The sequence below is a fragment of the Heliangelus exortis genome, chromosome 3 (genome assembly GCF_036169615.1).
Source record: "Heliangelus exortis chromosome 3, bHelExo1.hap1, whole genome shotgun sequence".
Classification (NCBI taxonomy): domain Eukaryota; kingdom Metazoa; phylum Chordata; class Aves; order Apodiformes; family Trochilidae; genus Heliangelus; species Heliangelus exortis.
The window spans coordinates 32,583,809-32,608,746 of NC_092424.1; the positions used below are offsets into that span (position 1 = coordinate 32,583,809).

The window sequence follows — 24,938 nt, forward strand, 5'->3', positions numbered from 1 at the left end:
TGCTGTCTGTCCTACAGCTATTGGCAGAGAGACACCATCAATTCAGCTACCCTTTACATGCTGCCTTCACAGATGGGAAACTTGCTTTCAATTCCACAGGCAGAGAGAGGCAGTGTACAAGGCAGCAGCAACTTAAATAACTTGCTGCATGTAATGTATGACCTTCACATGCACACAACAGTTTTACAGTTGTGTAGGCACAGGCAGAGCAAGCAGAGGAGGGGCACAGCCAGCAATGGTTTCAAAAAAAGCAAAAGCTGTTGCTGTTGAGACGAAGGGTGTGTCCACACAGATGGAACCCCTCAAGAGGAACATGGGATTCCAACGGGATGAGGTTCAACAAAGCCAAGTGCCGGGTCCTGCACTTTGGCCACAACAACCCCATGGGGAGCTCCAGGCTGGGGACAAAGTGGTTGGAGAGCAGCCAGAGAGGGACCTTGGATTTTGGATTGGCAGGAAGTTGAACATGAGCCAACAGTGTGCCCAGGTAGCCAAGAAGGCCAATGGCATCCTGGCCTGGATCAGGAAGAGCGTAGCCAGCAGGTCCAAGGAAGTGATTCTGCCCCTGTGCTCAGCCCTGGTGAGGCCACATCTCGAGTACTGTGTCCAGTTCTGGGCCCCTCAGTTCAGGAAGGATATCGAGGTCCTGGAGCAGGTCCAAAGGAGGGCAACCAGGCTGGTGAAGGGACTCGAGCACAGATCCTATGAGGAGAAGCTGAGGGAGCTGGGGCTGTTCAGCCTGGAGAAGAGGAGGCTCAGAGGAGACCTCATCACTCTCTACAACTCCCTGAAAGGAGGGTGTAGCCAGGTGGGGGTTGGTCTCTTTTCCCAGGCAACCCTCAGCAAGACAAGAGGGCACTGTCTCAAGTTGTGCCGGGGGAGGTTTAGGTTGGACATTAGAAAGAATTTCTTTACCGAGAGGGTGATCAGGCATTGGAATGGGCTGCCCAGGGAAGTAGTGGATTCTCCATCCTGGAGATATTTAAAAAGAGACTGGATGTGGCACTCAGTGCCATGGTCTGGTAGCTGCAGCGGTAGTGGATCAAGGGTTGGACTTGATGATCTCTGAGGTCCCTTCCAACCCAGCCGATTCTATGATTCTATGAACAGCAAGATGGGAAGAAGATTTCCCTTTGGGTTCATCAACATAATAGGAACACAGGCAGGGTGCATCCTTGACTTGGGGATACTCTTCATGGGCATGGCCTGGTTTTTAGAACAGGCAGCAAGTAGCCCAAGAATTGTCAGTGCCAGTATGACCTCATAAAAGATGCAAATGATGTAGATTTCTCTGTCAAGTTGGCACAGCATCTGGAATCCACACTGAAATGCTTTGTGACCACAATTGTGTCTCGTTTGGTTTCTTTCTTGAACTCAGACCAAGGTTCAAAAGTTGGTGTAAGAAAAATTAATGCAGAATTTACTGAGGTTCCATTTAGGAAATTACTTATATTACTTGAGCAGTGCTTCCTGGGCAAATGTCTGCCAGATAGGCTGTGAATTATTGCTGTGGCCAGTCTCCCAGTGAAAAGTATATATTAGCTACATTCCAGGTGGGCATCACACATGAAGATGCATCAGATATTATCATCCCAGCGTGATTATATGGATCCAAGGCACTGAAATGCCAGAAGAGAAACTGGATTAGGCTAGACACACACTGCAGAAGTTACTAATAGTATTTGCTGCTTATAAAGCAGCATGACTATAGTAAACCCAGATTGCAAACCACACAGCAAGACTAGAGGAGGTTGAAGTGTTGATCAGAGAGTAGCTCATGTTTCTGGATGACGCCAACATACATGCATCCAACCCTGCTTTCAAATCTCTGAAGCTCAGCAGCAGCCCAAAGAGATGTTCTAATCAGTGGCAGAGGCTGTGTGGTTACCTTTCTCTATGTTGGTCACATCAAGCAGCAAATAAGCAAATAATCTGTCCCCTGACAATTACATTTGGAACAAAACTATACTCAAGGGCCATTGTGGAGGTAGTTGCAGATCCCCTGGTTAAAGACAATTAAAGACATTCATTATCTTGTTCTATTATTGCTCTAATGGGAGGCAGACTGTGTCCTTACCAGCAAGAAGTGCTATTGAGTGATTTTTGGAGAATACTCCAGCTGGTACTAGAGACAGTTGGAAAACCTGTGTCTGAAGAAGCCAAAGCATGGCATTCTCTAGCAGCAAAGCAGCAGCACACCAAAGGCACACACTCCATCCAAGTGTGAATACCCCAGTGTTTTGGGTTTTTTTGTTTAATTTGCCTTTTCAGTGAACATTTTCCTTGAAACTTGAGATGTTCACAGGGATGAAAACTAAGGATTTCCTTCGGGTTTTTGCAGGATGCTTTACTACCTTCTCATCCCACCTTTTTAACTGGGCTGAAAAATCAGCCAGTTTTCACTACATCCCACTGAAATTACTCATCTCCCTCCAGAAAGACATGATGGGTCTCTCATATAGAGAAGAAAGATGGACAAAGCATAAAGCATTACTAAACCACCCAAAATCACAGTCTCTGCAGTCTGTGTCCAAGCTTTTTTTAATATGGAACAATGAGAATATAGTCATACATCTGTTTTCTGTGTAAATGTAAAGCCAGTTGCTCTTATGTTTTAAGTTTTTCAAAAAAACAGAGTTAGGATAGGGTCATGGGCCGTAGTATCCATAGGGTATAGCCAGATGAAAATCAACCTAATCTCATCAGCCATGCCAATTCACCCCAGCCAGTTGGAAATTGCAATGGCTTGAACTCATAGCACTGGCCTTCCACGACAAGCCCTGTGGTTCAAGCTGAGGTTGTACATACCAATTTGGATTCAGTAATTCTGTTCTGTCAATGTTTCTGAGCAGATCGTGCTGAATTCTGCATTTTGCATGCTCAGTGAGGTCTGCTTTAAGCTTTCCTCTTGTTAATCAGTAGAAAACTTGCCTTTGGGACGCAGCTCTGTATTTCCCTGGCACAGAGGAGATTTTTGGACTAAAAAAACCCTAGTACTTGTATATGAGTATGATTCATTATTTATGAAGAACTGACTGCTATAAATCCCAAAGCTTAAGCTTTCTCTGCCTCCCTTCTGGTAAGTGTTACACAGAAATGTAAGAAAGATCCATGCTACTGTCCCAGTGATTCCAGTAATTCACAGAACAGGTAGATTACAAGAGGTAGATAAAGATGTCAGGCTAACTCCTTGCAGGCAAGAGGCATTTAATGGAGTTATTTTGTATGTAAGAATCTGCACTAACCCAGCAAAAAGAAATTTAGTAGATACCCATAAAAACTGGCATAATCTATTTGAATTTTATCAGTAGAAAAAAGAGAATGAAAAAGATTGCCAGTGATCTAGCAGCAAAGGGACAGACTTTTGGGGTTCAAAAGTATTGGGTTATCCATTCAAAGTATCTTGAAACAGTCAGGAGCACGAATGTGGGAGTAAGTTGCTATGTTGTAGTAGATGTACATAGAGGAAATGCAGGTCAAGATTTTTTTCTAGTACATTAAGGACCAATAAGATTAAGAGACTTCTGTTGGTTTTTTTAAGCCAAAACCCCTGGGAATGCATTTCAAAGCTGTCTAAGATATTTGGACATCAGCACCAGTCAGATCAACAGGAAATTTTGTACAAACATCCAGGCAGATTCTTTTTTTTTTTTCTTTATGAGTAAATAAACCTACCTAGAACAGATCTTTAAATTGAAGAAACTTTCTTTTCATTTACATCAGTATTGCATTGTAGACAATTGAAGACCCCTGAAAGATTGAATGGTTCTTCATCAGAAGTTTTGGTATTTCTTCCAAAAGTATTCTCCAAACCTTGAGCACTGCAGTTTTCCATTAACAGAGATGGAAAAAGTTGGAATGCCTAAATATTGTAGAGGGGGGTCCAGTTTTCCATTTAAAAGCAAAGTTCTCAAGGAAAACAAACAACTGCTGAAAAGAAAAACAAACAAACAAACAAAACCACCTAACAAAACAGAAAAAACCCCCAAACCCTCAAACAATCCCTGCTTAGGGGCAATTTTAATGGAAAACGGTACCATTTTTAATTAAGAGCTAGAGGGTGCCTGTAAAACTCAGCCTTGACTAAAGAAGGGTATATAACACAAAACTCTAAGTTAGAATTGTAAAAAAGTCCAAAAAAGTTATCTGGAAGAGGTGGCTGTTGAACATACACTTGTGTTTTTTCCACCCATACAATAAGATGATGCATTTTAGTACTTCTGGCAGCTTGGGATGCCACAGAAATTTAACAACAGCCATCCTGGATCAGAACAAAGGTTCGTCTTTCTCCAACAGAGGCCAAAAATGGGTGCTGATGGAAAGCTACAAGAACACTGTGAACATGGTGACACTTAACAAATCCTATTCTAGATTCTAGCACCCACCACTTTGCAGCTCCAGGCTTTTCCAAACCAGACATATGCTTTATCTATTCAGTGTCCCTCACTGAACCTCTTAGAGAATCTTGAGATTTAGGTTGGAAAAGATGTTTAAGATCAAGTCCAACCACTAAACCAGCCCTGTTGAGTCCACCACTTAACCATGTCTCTATGTGCCACATCTTCACATCTTTTAAATACCTCCAGGGATTGTAACTCAATCACTTACCCAGGCAGTTCTTCCATAAAGCTGTCGCATTTTCTTCTGCATCCACATAAGCTCTTCTATCTGCAGAGTTTCTCAGTAAGATGCTCCACAGATCTGCAGCCTGCTGTACAGAGAACTTCCCTGTGTTTGGAAGCTTCGCACTTTTTATCTTCTTTGATGTCAGCTATGGTAGTTAGAAATCAGCTTAATTATATGCCAAAACCCACCTTCTCCTTTTCCCTCTTCCTTGGGGAGTTTAATCAGCATACCTCCCCTTTTCTTCTATCTGCTCACATAAGGGCATATTTTATTTCCTTCATACACAAGGATGTGAAAGGTGCTGTGGATGCAGGTGACTTTATCCTGCTGTAATGGATCACACTGGGGGTCAGGATGAAAGGTGGGTGAAAGACAGCTGTGACTAGGTGCTTGAAGGGGGAGTACAAGGTGATGAACTCTTTATCAGCTCTTTTCCTGCTCCCATAATACAACATTTCTTTTAAAACAGATCTGCAAAAATTCTGATGAGTTTGGTTGTAAGACAAATAGAATATAACAGTGACTAATGCATCCATTTGGAGGAAATCACTAGCATGTTATTAAATATTTAACCTTCAAAATTTAATTTGTTAAATCTGCCAGGAGGAGTTTTTTGATTGCTTATGTTTTGCTTTGGGAGTGGTTCCAGGTCAGAAGGGACTTGAGCTCTGCTTACCCTTACTCTTGGGCAGGAGGAGCAATATAGTGATGATGGTTTTGATTTTGTTTTAAGCTTTAACCCTTTTTAGAAAAAAAGGCTCAGTTCCCTAACAGGTTATATATCCAAGTCTCTGCAGTGGAACTATTCTGATTTACCTCATCTGAAGGCCTCTAGTTCAGAAGAAATGGGCTGCCAGCTTGATAACTACACTCCAGGTATGGCATTAATAATATAGGAATAAATTTAATGCTGCTAAGTAACAGCAATACAGAGGATTTTGTCACATGCAGGACAATTAATGTGTGGTGTACGGTATTTCTACTTCTCCCAAGTTCCCTTTTAAGTGATGTTCCTTGTGATTTGAATTTCAAAGAGTACTTCTTCTAGTACTTCTCATTATTGATGGTGATTGTTTGCAGGAGCAGCTTAGTACAGCTTTGTTGGCTCATCACTTTTGACTCCATGCCCAGATGATAAGGACAGAAGCATACAATTAATTTGGAAGCACAACCCTTCATTGATTTCAGTTGGGAGATTTGCTTGAACACCAAAAGTCTGATCTGTCCCTGGCTACATTTACCATTGTCTTTACATGGAAAAGATCTTCTTTTTCCAATATAGGTCTCTTTTGTGGGAAGGGATCTCAGAACTCAGCTTGCCTATAAGAATCTCTAAAGAGCTTAGCAGACAACCATAAGCTATAGATGATACCCTCACTCTCACAGGGAAAAAAAAAAAAAAAGATTTTGGGGATACTGATGAACAAAGTGAAAAGAACAAGCAGTTTGGGACCCAGACTTCTTTCCATGGTCAGAAAGGACAGGAGATAAAAAGTTGTCTTTTATTTAAGATCATGCTTTTTTCCCCTGGAGCAAGAAGGGTCTTGGAGGGTCCAGATTTCCTGACCAGTTCCCCCATACCCAAACCACCTCCAGGTACCTGGAGCCTGAAAGCACTGGCTAGCTTTGGACAAGTTGATCATGCCCACCTCAAAAGCAGCTCCACAGTATGGGCAATATGCTGGTGTGTGAGCTTCAGCACTCTGAACATTACACATGGGTGAGTCCCTCCTTGGCTTCCTGCATTGCACAGGGCAAGTAGGGTATCACCAGAGCACTTCTAGGGTATTTATGAGGACACTTTCTTTGTGAAAAAACTGTCCTATCTCTTTAACAGCTACTCTAGGGGAGGAAAAAAACCCCAATGTTTCCTAATGTTACAGGACAGGCATTGACTTGCTTAAATCTACCAGATGATGGAGAATTTGGAAACCATCATGTCCTTCATGCACATGTTGAGGGTACTAATCTATGAGGTTTGATTCAAACTCTGTAGGCTGCAGGCAGCAAGAAAAGGGCATGGTACTCTCCTCAAATCATAGCTGCCAAGGTGGAAATAAACATCACAGAGCTCAGCTCCCTAGCTATTGGGGGATCCTCCTGCCTCCAGCCACTGCTCCAGAGGTACAGCTCTACCATCAACCCTGACTGGATCACAAAGGGCTTTTCCACAGGACTGGACATCTCTCTTGAAGAGGCTGAAGCAAGCCAATCTGACATTTAATGAGCTGCAGCTCATTTAATTTAACTTAATGTCCGCCCAAGTTAGGCATCAGCATGCCCATATGCCTTGGGTCTTGTCCCAAGACTTCTGGTGGGTACCCCCTCTTACCCCAGCCCTTTTCCTGATCTGGCTACTACCAGATCTCCAGGGAAAGGGCTGTTTCTTACCATGTTCAAATACATCTCCTTACATACCAAGAGCCTAAGCAACACCATAAGACAACTAATAGGTCAACTTTAGTGTCACCCAAGAAATATGACTTAAATAAAGCAGTTATGTTGCAGTTTCCTAGTGGATGAAAAGGTATGCAGTGTGAGATGCTGAACAACTCAGAAGATCCCTAATCATATCCAAAGGGAACCTTTATCATCTGTCTGACTCTGTTCAAGGTCTCTAATACCTAAATATTATCACCAATGATTGGTTCCTTCCTTAATAAAAATCAAAAGATGGCCTTGGCGTATTTCCTGTCTGACAGATGGCTACCTCTCAATTAGCACTAACCTATGCCTTTCCTGGCTACCTTGGAAGGCAAACAATGCACAAAGGCACAGAAATGGTACAGTCCCTTCTTCCCTGCAGCCATCCGAACTGGTCAAAGAGCTGTCTTGTGAATAGGGAAGTGCTGGTGCCAGTGCTTTCTATTAGACTTCCTGGAAGAATCCCAAAAAGTTCAAACATGGACTTCATGCAGTGAGACAAGGCACAGATGGCAAAACAAAAGCAATGCAATTTTTTTTCCAAGCTTCTGAGTCTCTCAGCTCCTGGACATGTGAGAAACTGGGCCACTTCAGCTGCATTCGTGTAAATTATCTAGAGCCAAGGAGATACAGACAACCTTTCCACAGATTGGGCTGAGGACCTGTGTATGTAAAAAGATAGTCTTGTCTTGCTACCATTTTGCTAACAGGTCCTTTCAAATTAATTTAGTACCAGATGTCTTCCAGCCTGTTTACTTCACCTTCACAGGAGATGATACCTAGCAGCCACACCTTCTTGTTGAAGGTCAGGCAAAGAATGGCAGTGATTGCACTTAGATTCTTCCTCCATTGCAAGTAAGTGTGCATATCCAGTTTATAAGAGTAAAGAACAGTTCAAAGTAATGAAACATCTGAGCTAAGCTACATGGTTCACTCAGCCAAAAAATTATATATTTTACTTTTCCATTTGCCATAAATACAGAATAAGGAAAAAAAAAATGTTCAGCTTGGGTTAACCCAAGCTTTCATTTTTATTCTGATTTCAGTACTACCAGCAAATGCATCAACATAAGCTTCAGCACCCACACAGCTCAGCCATCTCAGATAACCCCTTTTTTCTTTCTCAGAAAGTTAAAAGCACTCCTGGCTACACCTTTGGGGTCTGATCTAATTAAATGGAAAGATTCTTCTTTTCTTTGGCAGGCTACAGATTGGAGGGCTACTTCCCGATTGCTCTGTAACATCACTCTGAATAATGATCAAGTGAAATATGGTTCAGAACATACCAGTGCCTATGGTGCCAGGATTTTCAGCAGATGGAACCCATATGTGCTGACCTACAAGCCAAAAGCCCTGCATACTGAGGAGCACAGGGTGCTGGTGCCCAGTTGTGTCCCATAAAAGATGAACAATTCTTGAGTCTTGTAGGCCTGTGTGGTTTTGTTTGTTGGGGTTCGTTTTTTGTTTCGTTGCTCATTATCACTGTAAATATCAGCTTTCAGCCTTTCTCTCCTGAGACCTACTCCTTTCCAAACCCTCCATCTCTCTCTGCAAGATCTGCACCCAAGATCACTCCACAACTACCCTAACCCCCAAGTTGTTATGGCTAAGCACATACAATGGGATACCTTGCTTAAGCCAAAAAACATTGCCATGTAAACTGGGTTCTGGTCCTATTGGGCTTGAGGTGACCTTGGAGGACAATCCACCACCCAGCTGTTTCGTTAGAGGCATTAAGTGACACTCTGTTTCCTCTTAAGTAAAGAATGTTAGATCATAGACAGAAGAGAAGCCATGCACAGAGCCACCAGGAGTCTTTAGCAGAAAGTTTGCCAGGGAAGATTTAAGCCAGGTTCTTCTGCTGGAAGAAGGAAGACGTCTAGAAACCTGGCCTTCAGTCTTGTACTGGGAACAGAAAAGGACCAGCACTTTGTCCTCCCACCTTCTTCCCTCTCTGGTGATAGGTGGTGCTGCTGCTCTTTACAGAGCCCAGAGATGCACACACTTGTTTTACTGCTTTCCTTCTCAGGGTGTCCTGGGCCTGTGTGAGCATACACCACACCAGAGACCCTCAGATTTTGTTTGGACAGCTGAGGACCACAGCCTAACATTTCTCCCGCCAGCTCCCATGAACACATCAACAGATAATACCAGCTAATGATGCTCTCCAAATCCTCATGGCTACCACAAAGCTCATCCTCACTTCCTGTGGCATCTGGTATGTGGTTTCCAAACAGGGACTCTCTCCTGCTCCCATGCTGTGACGCCTCGTCCCAGGTGGTTGTGGCCAGCAGGCTTTCAGAGCAACTCAGTCTCCAAGGGCTCCTACAGAGTGACTGCTAACAGTGGCTCAGAGCATCAAGAGAAGCAATAACAGGACTGTGTAACTCTCCAGCCAGGTGCTGTTCCTCAGAGTCCTTCCGCTGGAGTCAGTGGTTCAATACTTGGACAGAGTACGTCCATGCAGCAGCCCTGATCTAAGCAACAACCTGAAAAATTATTTCCCTGGAGCTACAATACTATATACCTGCAAAGTCTCAGCCTTTCCTTACCTTCTGCAGAATACTATGTTACAGGAACAGCTGTTTGTGTGTTTCTGTTAATTTCTGCTTCTTGATGGCCTTTACTCTTTATATCCTGCCTTGATGGCTCCCAAACCCTTAGGTCATTACAGACAGCAGGACCCAAGGCCAACCTAGGCTGCCCTGCATCTCATCTTTCCCACTGCTCTAGGTGGCCTTGTTTTCCACATTTCCTCTTTGCAAGCATTATTCTTGCACCTATTTTTCAACAGGTCTTTGAGCAGTAGCTTCTCAGAAGTTGAGCAGAGCCCTGCTGAGGGCTTAGCTGAGCCCTGCTGAGCGGCTCAGCAGGGCTGAGGGAGCAATTACTCAGTTCCCTGTTCTCAAAGCAAGACGAGGTCCCTGGCTGCTAAGTAGTTTGTCCTAGCAGGTTGCTGGCATACACTTAGAATAACAAGCAGCTGCAGCAAGCCTCCAACTGCCATCAGACCCAAGGAAGGTGGACTTTTCCTTCCTTCCTTCCTTCCTTCCTTCCTTCCTTCCTTCCTTCCTTCCTTCCTTCCTTCCTTCCTTCCTTCCTTCCTTCCTTCCTTCCTTCCTTCCTTCCTTCCTTCCTTCCTTCCTTCCTTCCTTCCTTCCTTCCTTCCTTCCTTCCTTCCTTCCTTCCTTCCTTCCTTCCTTCCTTCCTTCCTTCCTTCCTTCCTTCCTTCCTTCCTTCCTTCCTTCCTTCCTTCCTTCCTTCCTTCCTTCCTTCCTTCCTTCCTTCCTCCCTCGCTCCCTCCCTCCCTCCCTCCCTCCCTCCCTCCCTCCCTCCCTCCCTCCCTCCCCCCCCCAGCCCTGGAGTCAGCTATAGGTAATGAAACCTATGAATGAAGTGCCCTTACGGACAGAAAGAAAAGGTTAGGCACATTACCACACACAGAGCATAAATTTTGCCAATTTCTTCCAGCCCAAAGCTCTCACCAAGAAGCTGTGAAATGTGTTGGCACAATGTGTTAAGGATGCATCATGCATGTCTACCTGGTATTTAAGGGGAACTCTCAGAAATGCTGCTGGTCCTGAAGAGAAACCTCCAAATCACAAATGAGTCTGATGCAATTCACCTCACCAACAACCCCTTTCTATTGGTCCTTGAAAACCCTTTTCCAAAGGTAGTAAGGGAAATGCAAGATTCACTTTCAATCTGCAAGGTACTGGATGCAGTGAGAGCCACAAATATCAAAATCAGATTGGGCATAATCATAGAATCATTGAATCATTTTTGCTGTGAAAGACTTTTAAGATCATCAAGTCCAACCAAACATTTGCTTCCCAGGGTAAGGAACAGGCCAATTTATGGCAAGATTCATGCAGACAGGGAAGTGGGATGATTAAACTCCTTCCTGTGTGTTTTTCAGCAAGAGAAGAGGTTGACAACAAATGAGTATGTCCTAGTCTATAGCAACAACCACAACCAATGCGTTTGGATGGTGATTGCACCTCTACTCATATTTTCTTAGTTGTGCTGCAAAACACAATCAATTTAGGCCTGATACCCTCACTGGATGAAGAATGTGCTTAGTTTAGTGCTAATGGGAGAATGGGAAATGTGGAGGCACAGTGTTAGAGAAAACAATTACTCCTGAATGTTACTGAACCTCACCTTGATAACAGCATGGAAAATGCTTCATTTTGGAAGTGTCAGAAGGAAACAAACAGGATCACAGGATGTGGCTGCCTGGAAGCCAGAAAATTCGACTTGATGACCCAGAAATATGTTCCCTGCTCTTCTCTATAAATGCTATCTATTTCTTCCAGAGAAAAATTAAAAAATCCATTTTGGAAATCATTTCCTCCTATTTCACAAATACTTGTGGTCACCAAGATACTGTATTTTGCCAGGAATTCACCAGCCATCCAACCCATCTGATATCTCTAACCAGTAGCAGTAATGTCTGATGATAAAAATTTGCACTGTAGCAGGTAGAAGGCACTTGGTTGCAAGCCAGCCCCCCTACCGTGTTGTTCCTGTACAAGCAGAACAGAAAGACAGTCTTTTTCCTAAAAGTCTTACTCGGTAAAGGCATAATGACAGTGATTTACAGGCTTCTATTCCCAAGAAAGGAAAGGTGAATAGCACTTTGGAGAATCAGGGATGATCATAATTTGGGGCTGTTTTTGTCTGCTGATTACATATTGATTCTCTCCCAGTGTCTCTTACATTAAGGAAGAGACTGTTTTCTGCAAGAATCAAAAAGCTCCCTAAAGTCTGGAGCAAGTCAGAAACGACCAAGGGACCAGATATTTAGATGAAAACTCTTTTGTGACTATTGCTAGGATATACTGAAAAAAAAAATTGAGTTTGGAAGATAACTAAGAAGTTGTGAAATAGGGGAAATGAGGCTGGCAGGATTTTCTGCTTAAAATCCCCAAGACAGTCTCTAGTCATTTAATGCGTATTTTAAATCTTGTACATCCTCCTTCAGCAAAGATTTTGGCACGTGTTATTTTGGGAGTATGAATAACAACAAGCAATAAGAAAGCAGAGAGAGAAAACAGCCTGAACCCAAGTAAGGATGTGGAGGCAACAACACTCAGGGGCCTTGTCTCCATCTCTGCACAGGAGAGCAGTGATACAAACAGGGCATGTGGTCCTCCAACAGTATTTTGTGCCATAGATGTTGAAGCATCCAGAAAGAGGTGGCGGCAGAGAAGCTTTTAGGCAAATTACTTGGCTAGCAAGCCTGCTGGGGATGGGAAAAGAAATGAATGAACCCTGCCTACCCACATTATGTAGAGTTATTAGGAAAGCAGAGAACATACCCCTCCACACTGCAGCATGCAGCCCGGGTGTGCTCGTCTTTACGCTAAAAAACAAAACACATAAACAAAGTTCTTCAGACCTTCTGGAGCTTCCCCATGGCCTCGGGGAGACGGTGTGTCAAGGTTCGCTCTGGCGGGTGCCTGTGTGTCTGGGAGAGCCGTACCCGCTGCCTCTGCGGCAGGGCCAGAAGAGCCTCTGCCCCGGGGAGGGGCGCTGAGCTCCGGTGGGTGGGGAGCAGTGGAAAGCCCCTGTCTCGGAGGAAGGCCCACAGAGGAGGAGACAGGGAACTGGGGGCCGCCGTGCACCCCCTGAGGCAGGTACACACCGGGGGATGTGAGGCTGCTCCTTGCTGCAGGAGGAAAGTTGGCCGCGCAGCCACGCTGAGCTGCTTCTCCTGCCTCCCTCCGCCTGCCTGCCTGCTTGTTCCCTCCCTCCCTTTCTCCCTCCCTTGCTCCCTCCTTCTCTTCCTCCTCCTCCTCCTCTTCCCGGCTAGTTGAACGCACAGTGCAGCCAGGCGGTGCAGGCGGCGCCCTGCCCGGCTCCGCTCCCCCGCCGCCGCCCCCGCCGCCGGGATGCTGCCGGGAGCCGCGACCGGGCGCTGAGCCGCCGCCGGCCCGGGCAGCCGCACCGCTCCTCCTGCAGCCCCCGGCGGGAGCATCGCGCTGCGGGTCACCTTGCAGGGAGGTGAGTGACCCCACTCCCCCCGCGCTCCCCATCATCTTTTGTCCGGGAAGCCATGCACCAAATTCCAGCCCATCATCCGGAGCGAGGCCGTCGGGCACGGAGCGGGGGCGGGGGACACCGCGGCTCCCTCAGCTGCCGCGGAGGAGAGTCTCCGGTGGGAGCCCCGCGGAGCGCAGGGGCTGGGGCTCGTCCCCAGGCCAAGTCGACTGGGATCCTGCCCCACCAGGCGGCAGGGGCCGCCCGCAGCGGTGCTTCCCCGGTGCCCTGCCGGGAGCCGGAATTAGCATGACCGGTCTTGCACGGGGGGTGCTTTTCCAGTGCCATGGCAAGGTTTGGGCTGGGAGAACTGGAAGAGAAACTGTGTGTGGGGTCCTCCTTTTTCCTTCATTTCCCCAGTGTCTTCAGATCACTATGGCAGAGCATCTTTCCCTCCCAGCATTCGGCCACCTCTCCAGTCCAGGACAGCCTCTGCCCCGGGAGGAGAGAGAGGCACTGGAGGAGGTTGGGGGTGGGGGCTGTGCACAGAACCATGGCAGCTCCGGGACAGAGCTTGAGATGGGGGCAGGCGGCAGGCAGGTTGGGCTCCGTGCAGCCACAGCTGCCCTCGCCTCTCACCACCCTGAACTAAGGCGCCGGAGCGGATTTCTTTTTCTTTCCATCCTTTAGTTTGCGGGAAGCGACGGCTAAGTTGGAGAGAGGGACAGTTAAGGCGAGGAGACCGTCGTGGTCTCTGCTACTCAGTGGCAGAGAGAGGTGACCTTGGATGAGTCCCCCATGCCTGCCTGGGTCACTAAAGCAAGGCACAAGGGTTCAATGAGAAGCCTTCTGTAGGAGGAGGCTGGCACATATGTTGAGACCTTTCTGGAACTGGGACTGCAGGAGTGCGAGCCTTCCTGGAACAGGACTGGTAGTGCTCACCGGTCCAACGCTGCAGGGGGAGAGGTGCAAGGGTCTCTATGCAGGACTGAAGGTGGTGGTGGGTTTTCTGCCCACCAAAAACCAGGGAGCTACCTAGTGGCAGGAGTTGCTCCGGGGACCAATCTGTTGAACTGTGTCTGCAGAATAACTGGAAAAGACTGCAGCCTCAGCGTATAAGGAAGGAAAGAAGAAAAAAAAAAGAGATCTAAACTTTCTAGGGAGATTAAATATTTAAATCACAAATGATTAGACATTAATCCCTCGTAAACAAGGCATTAACAACAATTAAAAGATGCTTTGATATTCTTAAACCCGAGAAGATGAGTTAACTGGTATTTACAGGGGGATTATTGTGTATTATAAAATGCGGTCAGAGCAGAGAATGTACTTTTCTACATTCATCTATTTAAATGACTTGCTGTTAATTATAGTTAATGAGCTATTATCTCCAAAATAGCTGCATTTAGATGCTCTTCGTTTTAGTTTCAAATTACCTTGCTCCAAAGAATAATCCATTTCTAATTTTACTGACCAAGGTGACATTTTATTGACAGTTTGGTACTACAGGTCATGACAGGGCATACCTAGGATGAATGCATTTGTAGGAATTAAATGAAGTTACCTTTTATTAGGTGAACAAGCAGACATCTCAAACCACTGCTACCATGCGCTCTGGAATAAATCTCAGATGCACAGGAAGGCTCTTCGTTATACAAATGCAGATGTAATGCAGTACTGGTGTATATAGGCACTGAACACATTTAACTGCTGCTTCGTGGATTTATAATGCTTTTGCTTCTGAGAATTGTATTAGAGAAAAGGTGCAGTATAGTTGGATGCCTTTTATTGCCTTTACTATAAATTCATACCTGCAGACAACAATTACTACTTCTCTCCAGGAGAGTTTTTAATAGTGCCTATGTGGTTATTGAGATTGCAGATTATATTCTGGGGTTCCAGGTTTTTTTCTCTTCACTTTTAAGACTTGACTTTTAGCAGGTTATTGTTTGTACAAAGCCACTGTACAAAGTTGTAGAAAAAATGGAAAAGAACTGAAGAGATTTAAACGAGGAAAATGCTGTCCATGTTCAGTGACTTTGCTTTGACAACTGTGAATGAATAGTGTGTGTGTGTGTGGAGTGTATGTATCTGCTCATGTTTGAATACACATGCTCTGGCTATCAAATCAAATGTTTCTGAATACCCTTTCTCTAGTAAAAGTTGGAAACTGCTTTGAGAAATCAGATCACAAAAAAATGCTCCTCAGCAGATGTAAATATTTGTGGCCCTGAGGATTCAGGTGGCAGTGGTCCAACTTACACCTCCTAAGAATAATTTAAAAAAAAATCGTGCTTTCAGTTTGGTGTCATAATATCAGAAGAGTGACAAAATCTGGTTGTTTTCATTGCACTATCCAGGACTGCATTTTAAAATAGTGGTGCAGTACATGAGAGATGTCAGTCCATGCATGCCTTTAGCACTCCCTATTTTATACATAGCATCCCTGCAGATGAGTAGCTGTGTATCTATATAAAACCTGAATGCGTAAAGTTCCCTCATTAACTGTTCATCAGAATCTGTGCTGTCAAGTATTTCTGTCCTTAAGCTCTGAGATTTTAATTCACTGAGGCACAAGAAGAATGAACTGTTCACATCAAGTTGGCATAACCTGAGCAGAGGTTTAATGGTGTTTATGTGCTTTGATTGAGTGGTGAGATCCCTTAAAATCCTCAGAGACAATGAAGATCTCTGAAATGGTGCTTGCAACTGGGTATTTTGCTCAGAAGATAATCATGTCATAATCAAATAGTTCAGTCCTGAGGGGGATTTGCTCATTAATAGGTCCATTGAGGCATGTAGCTTGGCTTCAGATCCTGCAGGATAGATAATGCTCACCCTGCTTCTTCAGGACATCTCTCACAGCAGCTCCCTGCTATGAGCAATGGCAGATCCAGTCCTCTCCCAGTGCCTGGTGTCCCCATGCCACCCACCCACCTTCCAGCTGCTATTCTTGTGCTCTCTACAGCAAAATGATCTCCCTTCTCCCCACTGCATGTGGCTTGCAAGATCATAGAGGCAATGCTGAACTGAGGTGCTGCTAGCCAAACCCCTGTGCCTCCCATACAGAAATCTCCTAGCTCGTAAATCCCAGAAAAAAAGAGGCTGTCAGATTTTTCTTCAGGGTCTGGCAATGCCCAAAGTCTCATGGGCTCCATTATTCATTTCAACTCTGGTTTCTGCAAGAAGGGATGAGTATAGGGTTAAGAAAGGCCTGTAAAGGTCAATCTATGTCCACTGATGTTAGTGTCCAGTATTTCCCTGCCTGTACTATCTTCCTCCTGCTACCACTGTTGCTATGGCTAAATCACTTATTCTGTAAAGCATTTGTCCCATAGCGTATTCCTGGCTCTACAATTGTTTTAGAGCCTGATGAAGCAATGCTGATTTTATTGCCCCAGCAGTGGCTGTTTAATCTAATCATTCTCACCCTGATGAACTGGTACTAGCAATTTTACAGTATCATAGAAGCATTTTTTCTAGCAAAGTGACTTACAGACCTGGGGTGTTTTGCTTGGGACAGGAGATACAGAAATCTTCATTCTGCACCAGGTCTGCACTATTAGGCTGTTTTCCTGTTTTGTCCTCTCTTTATTTATCATTCCATCTTCAAAAGTATCTTAAATCCTAGCCTAGAGCATAGCATTGGTGTGTTACATGCAGAACAAGTGAGAGGCAGGTGCCTTGTCCTGTTTTATTTCCTGAATGCAATGTGGAAATGTGAGTAGAGCCAGGTGAACAGAGTGTATGCAAGGACCAGTCTCTGACTGATCAGAAATGAGGTCTGAGTTAGTAGGACCATTCCTGGAGCCACATCTGGGTGTTTCTGTCTGTGGGCCAGCCTGTTTACAAACACAGTTCACTGGGGATTTTAGGTGGAAGGGAAGCAGTGGAGTCAGCTTGCAGGCAGACCAAGAGTGCCAGGTGATGGTTTGATGTTGATACTCCTGGGTGATCCCCAAGGTGTTCATTTAGGTGCTCTGTTGTTTGCAGTAGGACCTTCACTTTGCTGTGCCCTTTGCTGCAGCGAAGAGCATCAGGTGCCTTCTTAGAGGCTGGGGAAATCTGTTGCAGCACTAGGCATCACTGAAATTAAGTGTAGGGGTTTTTTTGGTGGTAACTCAGTCCCTTCCAGACATCTTAATCTTAGATTGACTCTCCAGTACTCTGTGGCATAGGAACCAAGAGAAATGAGCCATCACATTTGTCCATCTAAGAATGTAGCTTGTCTGACAAGTGAATACACAGTGAAACAAGCAGTTCAGCTGTGTGTAAGCTGTTACTCTGCAAAGCGTGAGTAACACAGGAAGTTTGTAACAAGCCCCAAACTTGGCTAGGAGTGATTTTTGGTCCATGCAGAAGGTCTGTGGGACTCACTTTGGATGAAACTTTTCTTGGTGAGGGCACTCTGAATGATTAAGGATGCAATTATACACTCCAGAGAACAGCTGTATTCATTTGGTTAAAAAGTGGAAGGCAGCACAATTTTCTGCTCTTTGAGTTGGCAAACACATCCTTCAGCGTGGCCACACTGATGAAGGTAATGACCTGAGCTCTTTCATTATGTGTGGTTATTATGTCATGAAGGTCAGTTTTCTTGTGCTGGACATAATCAGAGTGTTTTAACAGAACAGCTTTTGGGGAAAGGTGGAAGAAAAAGAAATGTCAGCTTGGCCTTCTGTTGGGAGAGATGCATCTTTTAAAACAAGAATCACTCCTTGTGATGCTACTTGCCCAGTTTGAAATGGATGTGGGGAGCTCAGAGGGATATGATGAGGCTGGTGCATTTGGGGTTGTCAAATGATCCTTTCCTGTGGTTTTGGAGATCCTTGGAACAGCAGTGCTGCAGAGGACCTGGTGACACAAGCGAGTGCAAAGGTAACCTTTGCTCTGTGTGACACCAGATAGCCAGGCTCAGAGCAGAGGATGCATCTGTGCAGCCAGAAGAAAAGGTGAAGGTGTGAGAGAAGTGTGTGCATGTATGCAAAAGGCTTTGCCTATGGGGAGAGACAGAGTTAGGATAGGATCCAGCTGTTTTTTAGGTGTACCCTGAGATCACCCTGAGTTCACCATCAAATTCATAGCATTCAAGTCTCCAAATGCAGTTAGGTAGCTGATAGTATCTTTCCAACACCAAGCTTTCTCTGACTGAATTGATGAAATGAATTTCTCACTTAAAAAGCCATAGAGCCTTTTTTTTTACCGCTTTCCCTTTCCCCAAAAATTGCCCTAAGTTGTGCAAAAAGGTGTTTTTATACTGGTCCCTCCCACAGCAGCCAGGGTTATTTGCATTAAGGCAGGTGCTGTCAATCAGGTCAGGTTTTTTGCCAGCTAGAAAGTGCAGGTTTTTTAGCAAATGAAAGAAGTTGTGTCTTTGGACTGAACTCAACAAAGAGCTGAGGCTGTCACAGTTAGTCAAGAAGGAGAATTGCTAGAAAAACCTGAACATGTAATTTTTTAACTGCAGGCAAATTGAACTTAAAGCCAGGTTGTTCAATTAAAAATAAATAAATGAAACAGTACATTTCATTTTGGCTCAAATAAGATGCTTCCATCTGCTCAAAAGGAAATATTTTGTTGCAGAGATAATTCTGCGTTTTAGGTCAACACAAGGTAATTCCTCCTTACTCCGCCTCTGTTCTTTGGGTAAGCTACTGAATCAAGCAATCAATTATTCAGGCTAATAATTGCATATATAATAACTAATATGCATATGGTAATTGTTTCCACATTTAAATATACCTCTGGATAGGCAATCAAGAGACCTGTATTTTATTTCCTACTCTGCTACTATGACCTTGGGCATTCACTGTATTCTGAGGCAGGACACTATTTTGGGACAGGACAGGCTCATGTCTCTCAGTGGATTTAATGCATATTGGTAATACTACAATAGCATGGAGGTCTTTTTACTCCCACTGTTAGAAATCAAACATTTAGCTATCACTATTGCTTGCATTTCTAATTCTCCCAGTGTGAGTTAGTTGCATTGCCTTATGAAACTCCCTGCAGTTTACTTAATAGGTCAAAAGGAATTTTAGCTGCTGAAATAGCAGCGTTCCCTTAAAACAAGACCTATTTTAATGAGCTCAGCTAAATCAAAGAGGAAAAATGCAAGTGGAAAAGGGTTTTTCTTCTTCCCTTTCCTTGAATATTTCACTTTGTAATCGATTCTAGAGGTACATACATTGCCTGTGATTTCTCTCAAGTAAAAGATCCGTATACATTGCTGCAATTTCTAGATGTTTGGAATACCTTAAACCTTGTTGAATCCCTGCAGCTCTCACCATTTGGCTTGTCTGCTCTTCAGGAAAGATTTCTCCTGTCTGCTCTCTGTGTGCTGGCAGTGGGGGAACCAGTATCAAACGTAGCAGTACTTTGTTGAATCTGGTAGTTTTGACGCTGCTTCAGTTAATCCTGAAGTGGCACGGCCCTGAGAAAGGATAGTTATTGTCTCTTCTTGCCCTGCTGGCATTAGATTTAGATGCACTAAAATGCATATGGCCAGCACTGAGGAGCTGGCATAAGGGTGTGGGAGGAGTGAATGTCTTGTTGGGAGTACGGGAGACAGGTTGGAATCTGTTTGGAGCAGAGAGCTTTGGATCACAGGGTAATGCAAGTTTAAGGAACCTCATGCTCAAAAAAGTGTCAGCCTGGTTATGCCGGGCTGCTCAGAGTTTCATCCAGTTGGGTCTTAGAAACCTCTAACTGGACAACCTCTCTAGGCAACTTTTTTCAGTGCATGACTGTTTTCGTGGGGAAGAGATTTCCCCTTATATTGAAGACCCTCACACAGAGGCACATGAGCTCTTTGAGCCCTTCTTGCTGATGCTCTGCAAGATCTGCAGGGAATGGCTGCAGGTACGGCCATAAACTTTGATAGCAAACAGGGACTCTGCCTTCAGACTCACTGTGGCTTTTCTTCGTCTCTGCCAGTAATGCAGGCCTTTGGGCTGGCCATGTCAGGTTTGCCTGGATTAGTGCCTTTCTTATCCATTGTGAGGAAAGGGCTGGGGCTTTTCCACTGAAGCCTAGTATTCCAGAGGTAAGTGAATAATTGCGTGTGCACACAGGACTTCTGGTACCTGGCTGGGATCTCCAGCAGGCTGAAACACCATGATGCTGTGCTAGAGCTGTGCAAAGGGCAGAAGGCAGCAGGACAACAGCGTTGTGCCAGGTCATAGGGGACTGAAGGAGGTTTTGGGGTGGTGAGCAGTACCAGAGCTACCTTCTGCTCCTTGTCAGAGACCCAGGCATAGCATTTAGCTGTTCTCTCCTTGCCCTCTTTACAACTTGCATTTCTCAGTCTCACACCCTTTTCTTAATTAGTTTGTCAGCCACTGTCATCATAGCAGGAGTCTGCAGAACACCCAGCAGAGCACAGCTCTCATTGCAGCTACTGTAGCTGGGCTCTGCTGTAACACAACTGATAGCTTAATAAACCTCAGCACTGCAGACTGGTTATCTTGGCACTGGTTGCAGCTTTTTGTTAAAATAAAAAAGAGAAAAAGAAATGCAAGAAATTGGAAAGAATGATGGTTATAATAATTATTGGTTTCACTTTTAACACCAGAAACCTGGGTAGAAATTTCTAATCCCCAAGGTAAAAATTAGATTGCATTTTGATCTGCTATTTGTCAATAGCTTGAACTTGGTTGTCACTTCTGGTTCCAGCCTCAAGTCTGAAAATGCAGAATTACTTCTGGATAACCTGACTACCAGTGAATGATTTGTGGGGAGAAATTCAAACTGTGCAAAGATAAATGAAACCTGAATCAAACCAGTTAAATTAACTCTGCATCTTGGAGCAGACTGCACAGCTCTCTTATTTAAAGGGTCCTGATGAGTTTCAATTTCCTAGCAGCATCATTCTGAAACCTCTCTGGGGTCTTAGGTAATGAGAATGGCTCTTTTTCCTTTTAAGTGTCGGCTCCCTATGGAGAAGGTATCCTTTGGCTGCCTCAGGTGGTCAGTCAGAGGTTATTTGCTCAGTTGCACTGCCATCTGGGATCCTCTGGGCTGCAGTTTGATATGGAAACTGGGGCAATCTTAATTTTAGGATGTGCTTGTAAGCCTGGCCCAGGTCGGGACTGTGTCAGCCCTTATTGAAAGGATAGTGACTGAATCCACCTCCAAGGTTCCATTTGCAGGCAGGACACAAGCCCTGAGCCATTTGCTTAAGCACTTGCTGCCTTTTGCGTCTAAGTGTTACTCATGGCCATGTGTCCCTGTTCTTAGCTACTCCATCTGAACTTGAGGGGCTCATTTCACCAGTTTCACTCATCTGAAGGTTAGTATTAAGCTGAGAGGGTCTCCCCTGTATTTTATAGGGGTATTGTTACTCTGAAAGGGAGACTGAACCCACCGGTCTTGTGCGCCTTGGTTAACTGCAGTTAATTTCTCCCAAGAAACATGCTTAGGTATCTGAAGTAGCTGAAATGAAGTTCAACTTTTGAGTCTTACCCTCCCACCAACACTAAGGCAATAGGAGGTTAAAAAGGCCATGGAAATCTGATTTAACTTCCTTCAGCCTGTGGTTTGGAAGAGAAAAGCCCTGGGGAGGTTTCTCTTATCCATGAGGATGTGAAATTTCATTTGTGGCTGACAGCACTCTTAATCCTGCCCTTTTATTGATGAAGAAGCTCTGGGCACCTCAACTGTTTCTCAGTTTCCCTAGACAGCAATTGACCTTGCTTCAGCTATGCATCAAAATGCACTGGCAATCAAGGTGCTATTGATTTAAAGCATTAGGCCAGCCACTCAGGAATTTAACCTGAAGAAGAAAAATCAATGCCACATTATTATTATTATTATTATTATTATTATTATTATTATTATTATTATTATTATTATTATTTCTATTAAGGTATTATAATGAAAAGGCATAAGAGTCTTGGTAGGTCAGTGCCATTAAGCACTACACTTGCAGGGCCAAGAACATTAAGATAGGCTCTGGTAAGGTAGCCAGCCAGTTACAGATGGAAATGACTCTAGGGTTAAATAATTTTCTTTGATTGCATGCTGCCATCTGCATCTCTCTTTGCTGACCTTCCCTGAGGCATCCAAACTGCAGTGCTGTGTGGGACTCTGGAGAGGACATCTTGAGCAAAGCATTAGCCCTGTTACTGGAGGAGCTCTGTGTGGGAAGGGGATATTCCCTGTCTTGTCCTGGCCTCATTTCAGACGCTTTCTTTCCTCCTTCATCCCAGGGGGGATGGAGGGTATCACTCAGAATCTACAAGACTGGTTTGTAAGACTGGTTTAAATGCATGACAGGTAGGCACCAGCCAGATTGCTGCTTAGATCCACAGTAGGATGGAGCAACACCACAAGCTTCCTCATGTCTAGTAAATGAAACCTACCAGGATCCATCCTGTCAGCTGCAGGCTGAATTGTCCAACATCAAATGTGTCTATGCTTTTTATCTTTCTTGCCTGCCAAAATGAGGAGCTTCTGAGGAGCATGCATGGCACTTACTGCAGCATAGGTATTGTATGGGAGAGGGCATAGTGACATTCTGAAATACTACTGGGCCTCAGGTCACTTAGGCATTTTATCACGTTTTTTCCTGTGGCTTCTGCTTAATTTTCTCATTTTGTTCCTATGAGAAGAACTGAAGGATGGTCCTAATTTCCCATGATTTTGGAGAGTCCCCAGGAAGATCAGCTTTAAAGAGGTGGGAGGGTCCCTTCCTCATAATCCATAGCCAAGTGTCAACTGGATGACAGGTGAATGAAGAGACAGCCTGAAGGGAATCAGATAGCACGGCTCAAAAGCATGAGATAAAACTGCCTTATAATAGCATTTTCCTGAGTGCTGCTCAAGCCAGACAAAACCCCATTGTTGGAATGGTGTGACTTCATGGAGGTGTAAGTCCTGACCCAAGCTTTGCTGCAGACATTGAGGCAATGACCAGCTATTGACCTTTCCACCCATTTTTCTTTGAGGGCATTTTTCTTTCTGTCTGATTTGAGTATTTTCTTCCAATTTTTACTACATCTGTGATGTATTTCTTCCAGCTATCTCAGTTTGCTTGGACAAATGGCAGGGCTAAGAATTCTTCTGAGATGGTCTGCAGTTTTGGGGGAAGTCTCTTAGACCTAAGTGAGGCTAATGGTTGGTGTCAAATGTTGGGACGCTTGCACTTTATTCAGTGAGCTTGTGGGGAACTATGCAAAGTCTCCTGACAGCTTATTCTTCAGTTACTGAGTTTTTCTGAGCTTCTGCCTTTGGTGATGTACTTTTGTTTTGTTTCTCTGGGAGGGGAGAGATGTAGAAGCGGAAGGTTTGTGGGCAAGCTGTTGGAGACACAGAATCATCTCTTAAGAGTGTTCCTTAGCTGTGCTTGTTGCTAGGTCCTATCCTTCCTCTGAAGCCTTCTAAACTACGAAGCTGGGTTAGTTTAGCAAGCCCACAGGAGGTTTCCCAGCTTTCCAGCACTCTGGGATTGGACTCATGCCACAAGCACCAGTCCTAAGGCAGATGTGCAACACATTGGCCTCCTCACCCACTCGCATCTCCTGAGTTTCACTTGTTTGCTCCACAAGTATTTCCCCCTCACACCAATATATCTGAGCTGACACAGGCTGATGTTACCCTGCCAGAAACAGGAAGAGGGCATGGTCCTCTGTTTATTTAGCACAGGCCCTGCTGCATATGGAAATGAGTTTTCCTTAGAAAGGCAGGCACCTGCTTTCAGTCTTATCTGCTGCAAAGGGATTGAGGGCTTTAGGGCTAATCCTTTGGTGAAACTGAGTCCAAGCTAACCTGCAAATTGACAGCAGGTTCCCCAGGTTTGGAGCTGTGACCTGTGTTGTGGTAATTCCATGGGATCCCCGGTATTGTATTTTCACTTGTATTACTTTCCTGGTGGTTTACCTAGGACAGTCACTGAACAATTTGATATCACAATAAAATGGTTTTCCTACGTGCTAAACCGAGTGCTGTGGATGCAAACACTGCAGCACACTTAGTTAAGCCCTCTTGTATGTTACACAAGTTTCTTGCCTCATTTGTAGTGTAAAAACAGAAGATCAGCTTTGAGGAATGGCTTAAATATCTCTTGTAAGCCAAATGAGAGACTGCAGGTGTGTGGAGTACAATTAGGCTTTCACTAACCATTGCTCTGCTAGAGGATCTCTGCTATAAAAAGGAAATAGAAAACATTGAGTAAAAATAATACATATGTATATATGACTATATGTGCGATTCTTGTTTTCTTCTCGGCAGCACACTGAGAATAGGTAATCCTACCTTAAGCATTTGGCCTTAGAGGATCTAATATGAAGCTCTTTAAGCCTGGAACATTTCTGTGATTTCTATAGTCAGGCCCAGAAGCAAAACCGCAAGCTCATTGTTGCTGTGACAGATGCATCCATAATTGAAAAAGCCTTTTCCTTTGGCTGCACCTGAGCAGAACTGATATCCTGGTGAGAAAACATTCGGGCTGGAAAAAGGTACTTTTGGTTTTCAGAGCTATCCCTTTGCTTTCTCACACCTTAGTGTAGCCCACGTGAAACAGAGCCAGGCTGATGGTCTGGTGAGACAGGACAGCTGTTGTTCCTGTGCAAGAGGAGGCAACCAGCTCTTGGGTCTCAAGCAACTGTGCCTCCATGTCTTCCTGGTGAATCCTTCCATCTTTCCTGGGATGGAATTGCTGGCAAGCCCCATCACAGTCCTTTAATGTCACCATGTGGCAGCCTTGGAGGCATCAGAAGTAGGGCTCCCAAAAAAATGAGAGGGATTTGAGACACTGTCCAGAGGAGCTTTAATTCCTGTGGGTCAGATCCAATCTTATCTTCAGGTGGTGGTTTTTTCAGTTGATTTGAAGAGCACTGTCTGCTTCTTTTTTCCTACTGCTCAGTTTTCAAAGAGTAGTAGGCACTTGCCAGGGTTGAAGGGTG

The 24,938-nt window shown here is 44.6% G+C and overlaps 1 protein-coding gene and 1 long non-coding RNA gene across 4 annotated transcripts in view; one reads left to right on the forward strand and one right to left on the reverse strand.

The window, feature by feature from the left end:
* Positions 1 to 3,681: 3,681 nt before the first annotated feature.
* Positions 3,682 to 12,785, reverse strand: LOC139794419 (uncharacterized). The gene is made up of 3 exons (XR_011725115.1): positions 12,455 to 12,785; positions 4,609 to 4,771; positions 3,682 to 3,862 (listed from the first exon to the last, which is right to left on the reverse strand). It is a non-coding gene; the product is annotated as an uncharacterized lncRNA (long non-coding RNA).
* A 61-nt stretch (positions 12,786 to 12,846) lies between these two features.
* Positions 12,847 to 24,938, forward strand: part of SYNDIG1 (synapse differentiation inducing 1) — a 76,400-nt gene continuing 64,308 nt past the window's right edge. For 2 of the 3 annotated variants that reach the window (XR_011725114.1, XM_071739951.1), the window contains exon 1: positions 12,847 to 13,059. The gene's annotated coding sequence lies outside the window, so the exon portion shown is untranslated. The remainder of the gene's footprint in view (positions 13,060 to 24,938) is intronic. The other variant, XM_071739950.1, reaches the window with a different exon arrangement.